This window comes from Emydura macquarii, unplaced genomic scaffold (genome assembly GCF_026122565.2).
Source record: "Emydura macquarii macquarii isolate MOO-44397 ecotype Brisbane River unplaced genomic scaffold, CSIRO-AGI_Emac_v2 contig_3240, whole genome shotgun sequence".
Lineage (NCBI taxonomy): Eukaryota > Metazoa > Chordata > Testudines > Chelidae > Emydura > Emydura macquarii.
The window spans coordinates 2,242,999-2,253,812 of NW_027133377.1; the positions used below are offsets into that span (position 1 = coordinate 2,242,999).

At 38.9% G+C, this 10,814-nt stretch overlaps 1 protein-coding gene across 3 annotated transcripts in view; it reads right to left on the bottom strand.

The window, feature by feature from the left end:
- Positions 1–10,029, bottom strand: part of SPON1 (spondin 1) — a 678,179-nt gene extending 668,150 nt beyond the window's left edge. For all 3 annotated transcript variants that reach the window (XM_067532126.1, XM_067532125.1, XM_067532124.1), the window contains exon 1: positions 9,974–10,029. The gene's annotated coding sequence lies outside the window, so the exon portion shown is untranslated. The remainder of the gene's footprint in view (positions 1–9,973) is intronic.
- Between the last annotated feature and the right edge of the window lie 785 nt (positions 10,030–10,814).

Consider the following 10,814-nt stretch of genomic DNA (forward strand, 5'->3'; position numbering starts at 1 on the left):
AGCAATAAAAATGGAAGATAGAAAAAGGGTGCCTGGGGAGCAACACACATCTACTAAATTAAAATGTCTGGCAACCTCCAAGGGAGGAGAGAATAATCTAGTATGCTTCCAGGGCCTTACTTTGCATTAGTTCTGTTTTGAGAGGTGCTCACATACTACAGTGATGGATGCCAGAGAGGAACCTTGATAGTGTGTGCCTAAACTGTACTTTCTGGCTAACTTAAGTTTCCACTTCTTCAGCTCAATGGGAGTTCATTCAAGGCAGAGCCATAGGATTGGGCCCCTAAATTTTAAGTTCCTTGTGGCAGGAACCATATCTTCCTGTGTTTTGTACAGCGCAGTGTGCATTGATGCCAGCCCAATCATAAAAAAAAAATTGGCTCAATTATACAGAAATGTATCAAATGTATTTTATGGTAACATGATGCTGATTGTTCCACCGCTATCAGCACTGGCCAGGAGATGCAGCTGAATGAGGAGAGACAGAGGGATGGATTTAAAGGCAGGTTGCAATTTCATTAACTGAACATTGGAGAGTGGCTCTATCTTCCCTGTCCTCCACATCTTCATGTACCAGGCATTTAAGCAGGTCCAGGCATTTACAAGGCTCCCCCCATCTAATGTAGTGGTTCTCAATCCAGGGTACATGTACCTGTGGAGGGTACATCAACCCATCTACATATCTGCTTCATTTTACTACAGGCTACATAAAAAGCACTAGCAAAGTCAGTACAAACTAAAATTTCAAACAGACAATGACTTGCGTATACTGCTCTATATACTATACACTGAAATGTAAGTACAATATTTATATTCCAATCAATTTATAATTATATGGTAAAAATGAGAAAGCAAGCAATTTTTTCAGTAACAGTGTGCTGTGACACTTGTATTTTTATGTCTGTAAGCAAGTGGCTTTTAAGTAAGGGGAAACTTGGGGTACACAAGACAAATCACTCTTCAAAGGGATACAGTAGGCTGGAAAGGTTGAGAGTCACTGATCTAACCCCTAACTCAGGGTAGACTATCCTCAGCCTACCAGTAGGCTTATTTCTAAAATATCAAAACAAAACATGGAATTTTTTAAAATTTTGATTGTTTTCTAAACAATTCAAGCAAAACCAACATGAATCAGCAAAATGTTTCAAATCTGCATTTTTCCAAAAATGTTTACAGTCAAAAAATTTCACCCACCTCCATTCTGAACTCCAGACAGGAGGCGGGGAGCTCTATCGAAAATGTGCAATTACACTTTCTAGTCTTTCCAGTTCCTCACTCATAGTTCTTATTTCTTATTAATACAGACTGAAATCAAATGGATTTATTTTATTTATATTATCAGCATTTGGGATTAGAGAGAAGATATACTGTAGATAGTGTATTTGTGAACAACAACAACATTTAATGTATCACCAGGTGACAAAATGTGTACCACCATAATTCCCTGGAGCATTAGAATAATAAAATCACTCTACCTTCTACTGTCGATCCAGTATTATATATCCAAGCTTAAACCAGTGCTTAGATACATATATTTTGGTTTCTAGAGGGAAACCAAAGCAAACAATTCCCTGCCCACAACCTGTATATACAAGAATGAAATGGTATTTTCATTTACTACACGATGTTTTTGCCTACATATGACACTTACATTCACTAGAGTAAATATTCCTGGTTTACAGCACATTCTAAAACAGCCTTGTAGTGATCATCTAGCCCAGTAAAATATTTTTTACTTTGTTCTGGTTTTTTTAAGAGTGTTTTCTCAAAATTTATTTGTAATACTGTAAACTACAGAATTGGATATATTTCTACCGTAAATAAATATCCAGAATAAACCTGCCAGTTAAAATGTGTGCTATTTTTACCTTTTCTAATCAGTTATTTATTGTGAATTTTTTAGTGGCGTTTGCATATTCTTAGAAAACACGTATTAAAACATTTCAAATCCAACAAGAGGGATGACAAAATGACCCTACAAAATGTCAGCAACACAAGTCTGTTGACAGAAAAGATTAGTGCTTATTTTGCTTAACAACTATAAATCTCATCTGCATTGGACTGCTTTCTAAACTCTTCACATTCCTATAGCCGTTTCACTGACTGCTCTGATGGAATTTCTTAATGTAGTCATTTAGAAATTCTCTCTTACTGTTTTGGTGATCACAGGTCTAAAAAGTATTTTAAACAAAAAAGGGTATTTGGCAAATGAAAGGACTTGTTTTTGCCTGAGTTGATCAGATAATAGCATGAAAAAATTATGAAGATAAATTTATAAATATCTTCCTGTGTTTTGTATTTATAAATTTGAAGATTTTCCCCATAACACAATTTTTTTTAAATGAGATATTGCAGGTTTTCATAACATGAAAACAGAGGAAAACTACATGTAAAACCACCTTCTCAGAAAATCTTCATGCCCAGGATGGATACAAACCTTTTTAAAATTTATATCACATTTTTATTTAAACTAAATAATTTTTAAAAAATAAAGCTGTTTAAAATTAAATTTGAAATTATGACATCCTATAAGACCTAAATCTTACTATAATTGACTGGAATCATTTAAATAAATAAAAAACACATTGCACAAATGAGACCTCAAATTTCAATGAGTTAAAAGATGCTGCTTTTTCAATTCTTTACAAAATCAGAGAAAACATCTAACTTTTGAAGGCAATTCAAGCTTTATAAATGTATCATAGTGTCATGTACGGCATTAAGTACCTGTATTATTCTCAGTATTTACAAGGGTGCGCGAATGCAGATATTTCTGTTTTTCACAGATAGATGTACATTCAGTTTCTTTTGTGCAGAGAAACTTTTGCCTTTATTACTTTTGGTTTCAGTGTACCAAGCAGGTGTAGAGAGAATGTTTTCTTCATTTGGGCTAGTTCATTCAAAGTTGAGAAGTCAACTGGGAGTGGGAAAACAAGCTTTTCTCAATTTTTTTCTTCCAATCTATGAATAAAAACTAGGTGGGAGAGAATGAGATCTACTAATTCTAAAAATCTGAAAGACATGGAGCCAGAATTTAAAAGATATCTAAGCACCTAAAGATACTTAGTGGGATTTTCGAAAGCACCTAATCCAGTTAGGCACCTAACTCCCATTGGTTTTAACTCCCACTGACTTCAATACCTTTATTTCTGATCGCTATGTGCCAGATTGTCAATCTGTCAATTCGCTAGTTACAAATCATATACTACCTTTGTTTAATAAATAAGTCTTTGGTAAACTTTTTTTTTTTATATATATATATATATATATATATATATATATATATATATATATATATATATATATCTCCAGCACATGTATGGTAGTTATATTTAACTAATAAAAACTATTTTAAAATGCTGTTTTTTAAAATTTTAATTGAATTCCAATCTCCATCCAAATGCAGTTTGACCCAAATCCTGAGTAAAAAAGAATCTAGTAACTAAGAGTCATTCAACATTTTCTAACCTAATAAAAATGTAAAAAAAATAGAAATCTAAATAAAACGTTCAAGTTATATAAGTGTTTAAATAAATGTGGATAGCTGTATCCTCCTGGTTAACAAAAAGAAGTACCGAATTTAGTATAAAAGCTGTATTTGTTTGCAAATCAACATGGTTCAGTGGTTATACCAAACAATTATAATTATTTTTTCTTTAGAAAATAGCTAACAAGTACAAATGCAAAACAAGATCCAAATCAATTATATAAATCATTTCCTGTGTGCTGATATAAATGATTAAAATCCATTATTCAAATTGATCTGATTTGAAAGCAATGCATCCTGTTTATGCCTGTGCTTACCTTTACACCGTGATTAGTCCCATTGAGGACAAAGTGTGTAAAGTTAAGCACATGTTAATCAGTGACATCTTTGCAACATTGGGCATATGTCAAAACAATATTAAAGAGACACTACGTACCTGACAGGTCCAAGAATTAACTTACTTACTTCTAAAGATCCAAAGAAAACTGTAAAAGGACCCTACCAAGTTAAAATTCATCCTTATAAATAGACAGTTTTCCTTACTTTTGGTTACTGAAATGATTACTAAAAACAGATTTTACACCTTTATTTCCCACCATATAGGTAGTTTGTTTATGGAACCCTGCCTGACCTTCTTAAAATGGACCTGATACCTTTGCTTCACTCTACTGAACATGCATTTTCTAACATCAGTGGCTCTAATACATCAAAACACTTAAGAATATGCTCAACTCTATCCCTGTTCAGGAAAACCCTTAAGTACATTGTATAGTCCCAATGGTACATCCTGAATAAGGATGAACTTAAATATGTGCTTACCTTTAAGCACACAAGTAGTCTCATTAACTAAACAGTCTTTTAAAAGTACATTGGCTTTAAAAGGACTTATCATTTTCTTAAAGTTAAGCATGTAAACACGTGATTGCCTGACAGAAGCCTAAGGATCTGCCATGGAATATAACCTACCTGGGAACAGATCATGGGCCTAATTCATTCCAATTTGACTGTTCAAAAGCCAGAATTGACTGTACGCTCCTTCAGGGGAGGGACCATTACTTCCTGTATGTTTGTACCATGCTTAGAAGAATGAGGTCTGCTAATTACAGGGCCTTTGGGCATTACAACAATACAAACAGAGAAAATAATAAAAAGGGTCCTTCCCCAGCAACGCAGTGCAGAAGGGAAGGTAACATTTCCTTATATGTCATCCCAATGTGTCTGTTTTCAGTGTCCATCTCACCCTGTTTCTAATCAGTTTCATTTTCTGATTCTCTACCTTAAGCAGAAGGCTGCAGTGCTGCAGACACTGCAGAAGAACGTTTTTCCTTAAAAAACAAATGGTTTCCACTGAAAATTAAACAAAAAATATCATGGAAACATGACATTAGGCTTTGGAAAAGGTGGTTTTACAGAAAGCTTGAATTATAACCTCTCTGGACCTGAAAGCATTCCTTCAGCATCCCCACTCCTGGGAAGGTGACTTAGCTCCCAGAAATGAGATAAAGATAAATGAACTCTCCCTCTGCTAGGTACTCTGCCAACATAAAACCTTGGGCATTATGCTTTTTCTCCAGGACTGGGGCCAGTCTGATGATTTGCAGCTCCCCAAGCTGCCGAAAGGAGAAATCGGCATAAGTAGTGCTACTGAATAAAGGGGGCATCTGGTGGAGAGCTGATTCCTCCACTTCTGGTCCTACTACTCAAGAGAGACATGGCTGACCCTGGGGAGTTACAGCACTTGCAGTGGATGCTGTGCCCCACACAACCGCTTGTTTAGCTTGCATTGTACAGCCCTTGACAACACAATGCATTTGCACCAGTGAAACAGAGTGAAGAATTTAGCACCCCAAAAAAGATAACTGTTCTGTGGCAGCCTGACAGAGATCAAAGTTAGCTGCAATTCCTAGACACAGTGGGATGTGTTAATGTGACACACTTCAGACACAGATTCTCTTCTTTAAAAACACTGGATTATTTATTACTGCAGATAGTTCAAACGTTGGTAATGCAGAGTAGTGAGAGACTGGGGTGGTCTCTGAGAAACAGGGCTCAAACTAAAATGTCTCAAACACAATTCACCATGGCTAGACAACATTATTCAATAACCTAACAGTAAGCCATGTGGTTTAAGCTTTTCTGCTCCTTTTACAGTATCTAGTGTTCAAGGCCTGTCCTCACACAGAGTAAAACAACAAACTGCTACTTATTTTCTGTAACCACATATTCCTAGTACTTTGAGCCATTTTATATTTAGGCACTGTTTTAGACCTCTTTAAAGCATAAACTTATAGTACACATGTATAACGCAGAACGAAGAAAGACTCGGGGTCTGTGCAAAACAGGTCTTAACGTAAAATGTATACTCCTTGAGCTACAACTCCCAGCAAGGGCAGGGAATGTCTAGACATGACAACCTTAGGGTTGCCACCTCTGAGGTACATAAACCAGGGCACCGAGGATCATCCTGATCCCACACAAGTGGACAGTTATCGTCTGTACTGAGCACAGATCACAGATTACCCATGATGGCTACCTAAAAAACAGGAGAATCCTGGGCAGGTGACATACCTCTTGGGAACACAGCAGTGGGTTGTCCAAAAAGTTCAACCACTGTGAAAATTTCAGTTATCAATGTAAGATCCTAGGATTCTCTTTTGTACATGCCCTACATTAACACTGCATTTCTGGCCTTGTGTCACTTTGAGCCAGATTCTGTGGGTAAATTTGTCCTCCTTCCAAGGACAGCAGAACCAGAGGGCAGAGGTGAAAGTGGGACACAGAAGCGCTGGAGTGGCCACCATGGGAGCCCAAGACTGGGTTGGACAGGTAGGAAACTGCAGGATCCTCCTTCTCAGCCTGAAGCCAGCTCCCCCACCAAGTCACAGTGGCTCCTCTCATTCCCCCTCCTTTCCATCCACCCCTTGATTCTAAGGGGCTCCCACCTGCCTGAACCCACACCCTTCTCATTGGTTCTGGTAAGAGTCACTCATACTCAACAAATGGAGGATTCGGTCTGTAGATTAGAGACTAACGTTAAACGATAGTGAAAATTAGATAAATCAATCAAATACTTCTTACTACTGGTAGTTTCTCACAGAATATCATTGTGAAATAAATTACACACATGCTGTTTGTAAAGTATATATGGTGCAGTCTAAGTACATTCTCTGTCCCTCTGAAGCCCTGTTATCTTCCAGGAAGGGGTTCCCCTCTTGCCTTCAGCAGTGATTTGAGAACATTTTTGTCCATTTCTTTTATCCTTTGAGTTACAGATTAATTTAAACATCTTGAGAGCAACAGATCCTTGCAGCAGAGATGAAGGGATTGACAGAGGGCCAGGAAACATAGCAGAGAGCTAGCTGAAAGCACAGAAAAAGAAAGGAGACCAAAGACAGAAGGTGGGTGCGAGAGAGAAAGTTTCTAAGGTAGAAACAATAAGCAGTGTACAATAGATACACAATAAAATCTCTAGTCACTTAGGAACTTTTGAAAATCTCCTCCTTGGCCAACGAGCAAGAGTAGTAACCATCTCATGTTTGTTCCATTGCCTCGAGTCCATTGAGCCTGCAGCCAGCTCTCTTGTGGGAAGTCTTAATGGACTCCAAAAATGGAATGGGCCTAGACAATGAACTCTTAAACCCAAAGAGGGTCCCTCAAGGTTAAAGCATTTAGTATAAGTAGTGTGGGGGACCATGCATTACTCCTGTCTACACTGTATTTACTCTGTGGCAGAAAAAAGGATTTTTATCCATCAGGGCTGTCATCATGGCAATGTTCATATGACTTTAGTTCTTGTGGAAGGTAATTTTTAAAGAATCTAGTCCTGCAGAAATTGGTTAGAGTGCCCATGTGCTCGCAGGTGAAAGCATGCAGTAGGCATTTTATTGCCCATTTCCAATATTTCTTATTTTTCTCTGCTATTAATCAGACAATATTCTACTTACAAATAACATTCAGAATCATCATTTGGATAATTTTAAGCTCATTCAACATGACAGTCTGTACTGTAATCTTCCATACTAAGGGTTACAATATGTGCTTGTTGTGCTATTGTCTCTTGCAGTTTTGTCACTGAATTAGACTCAAAACCACTAGTCAGACAAATCATACAAGATTATTTCTTTTTTTGAGGACCAGCCATACAACTATACATTTGAAAGGAAATGCCCTCTGGGAGCCAGTGTGTTCAAAATAATTTTATTGCACTTCATAACCTCTTCTACAATACCAACAAAAGTGTACAGATGGATGGGAGCACAGGAAAAAAGGAACAGGCTTGCTGAATCGTTATCATTGTCTGACAGTCTTAGAACAGCAAGTAATAATAATAATTGAAGCCTGTTAAAATACCCATCCTTGGGTATTTGAAATGCTCTTGTATCAAAACAAACTAACTGCAAACAGCTAAGTGCTTCAGCTAAGATCTAGCAGAAGTCTTCATGTTTTATATCTATATTAATGTTTAGAATCTGTACAAAAAACATGTTCAGTAGTAAATATTATTACAGTGTGCATTTCATAATGCACTAAACATACAATATGGAGACGATACATTTAATATCAATGGGCCAGATCATCCCTTCCCATGTTAAAATCTTTGGAGAGGAAATGTGAGCAAGGACTTTTTTAGCACTCCTTACCTTTCGGAGGAGATGAATAATAGGGATTTTAATAAAATTATATAAAATAATGAAAGCTAAAGAGAAAGCAGATAGGGAAAATAGAAGTGCCTATTCTTATAAAACAAGGGGATATTTGATGAAATTCAATGATGAAAAAAATCAAAACTGATATAAAGAAATACTTTTCCATACAACTAGCCTGTGGAACTCATTGCCACAAGATATGTCTATCAAGTACTTATATGGCACTGATTACTGTAATAACTGAGCACCTCACAATCTTAATACATTTATCCTCACAACTACAGGTTGGCAAATAATTGTTTTTTCAGTTCAGCAAACAAACCAAAAGATCAGGGAAAATATTTTGTTCCAAATAATTTTGGAACTTGTCAGCAAACTGAAAGAGTCCATTTTAGGCCAGATTCAAAAAAACAAGGGGTTCATCCCCCTGTATAACCTTTAACCCATTGGTTAGGGTACTTGCCTGGAACATGAGAGACCCAGTTTTGAATCTCCATTCTGGAATAGAGACTTGAACTCAGATCTCCCCACCACCAGCAGGTGAGCATCCTAACCACCAGGCTATAAATTATTATTCTAGGGTGAGATGGCTCAGTTCAATCTCTCCTACTGAAGCTGTTCCACTTGGAATAAATACTTGAATATTCATTGGACAAAAAGAAAGAGTGAGGCGCAAGACAACACCCTAACCAGTGAGCCATCCTTCCTCTCTATACCTACAGAGGCAAGAGCTTTACACACAATTGTAAAAAAGATTCAACATTTGTATGGATAACAAGAACATCAGGCTATAACAATATATTATTACAAAGACTGGCGTTTGAAAAGGGACACATATCCTAATGTTTTAGGACATAAGTCTGCATCTAGCTACTAGGGGTTTAGGAGGAAGCTTTCTGTGGGGGCAGGATATTCTATATCCATCGCAGAGTATCTTGCATTTTCTTCTGAAGCAGCTAGTGTCAGACAGTGTTGGTGACAAGGTGCTGGAAGAGGGGGAGTGCTGCTCTGACCCAGAATGGCAATTCCTAAATTGCTTTCAGCAATAACTCCACATCATCCTGTCAGGGTGCAGCAAGAGGGCAGGTCTCATGGCCTGTCCCCAAACCTCATGGATTCCAGGAGCCAACCACATATAGGCACTGTCTCTCCACACCAGCTCGGGACACTAATGACCCAGCCGAGGGCATGACTACCAGCAGTGCCGTGCAGGAATTTAAATTCCAGTGCATTTGGAGGGGCACGGTCTGTGTTCCCCCCATCCCCGCCCAGGGCCCCAGAACTCCTGTGCTGTGCCCACAACCACCCCTCCACCGGGGTTCCAGGAGCCACAGGAACACCATGCCACGCCTGCTGATTATTGGGGGGCCATGCCCATGCTTGCCCCACCTTGTGCATGGCCCTAGCTACCCGGGACTCACCCTCACTGCAATGGCTGCCGGGGGGTACCCTGCAAAGAAACCTAGGACTGGAATACTTTTCCCAAGGATTCTATATGAGAACCAAGAAGAGGCAGGATACGTGCCCTCACCCCCATATACATACCCCACTCTACTTATTGCCACCACATGGGCCCCAGACTCAGAGAGACTCTGCCAGGTCCAAGTGGAAGGCCATGGAGCGTGGACAGCTGAACCTCCTTCCACACAGAAGCGAAGAGATTCATGCCTGGATAACCCCTTCCATATCTGGACTGGTGGGGGAAGCAGGTGGAATATTCTGGACCAGCATTTCCCCTCCATCTCCCTTCTGTGCGCTCTTTTTTCCCCTACCCTTTTTCTCTTGCTAGCAAGAAAACAAATAAGATAAAACCTCTTTCTAGGAAGAAAAAAAAAATTACCCATGTGTAGCCCTTTTTCTTTCACTCCATTTAGCTGCTTCTCTGCTGTAAACTGGGTTTGTTTTTAAAAAAAGCAATCAACATGGAGAATGATGCTTTTATAGAAAAAGCACCTCCCCCAGGCATAGTTATGCCAATTAGAAGTAACTGGGAACCTATTTAGACACAGCTGTGTCCCTAATTGTCACAGGTTGGGTTGCTTCCGAATGGTGGAGGAGCTGGGGAAACTCAGACTGCTGCCTTTTGATTAACTTCTCCCCAGGCTTTAGCTAAAGTTTCCATTTTGCAGATGGCTTCATAAGAACCCCTCTCCTGGATCTTTTTCTCTCCTTATCCTCCCTTCATAGTTTGTGTGTGACTTATTTTACTGTTGTATCTTATGCGGGCTCATTTTCCTGTTTATTAACATGTGCACCTTTCCCATTCTTCTATCAAAGAAAATGGGCAATTCATAAGAACATAAGAATGACCACACTGGGTCAGACCAATGGCCCATCTAGCCCAGCATCCTGTCTTCAGACAGTGGCCAATGCCAGGGGCTTCAGAGGGAATGAATAGAACAGGTGATCATCAAGTGATCCATCCTGTTGGCCCTTTGAAAAAGCCACACACCATTTTAATGGGAACTTGATTCCATTGTACAGGGTGGGATTAAAGGCAATTCAGGGCTTCTGTGGGAGACTCAAGGACTGTAACACAGGAATTTAACTGGCTCTGCCTGAGCCTAGGGGAGCACCTCGCAAAGGAGGGCTTCCCTCTCTGATATAGCCACCCAGGGCAAGAAAAGGGGAAAAAGATGAGAAGCTTAGAAATAGTTACCAATTATGGCACCCTGATTTGC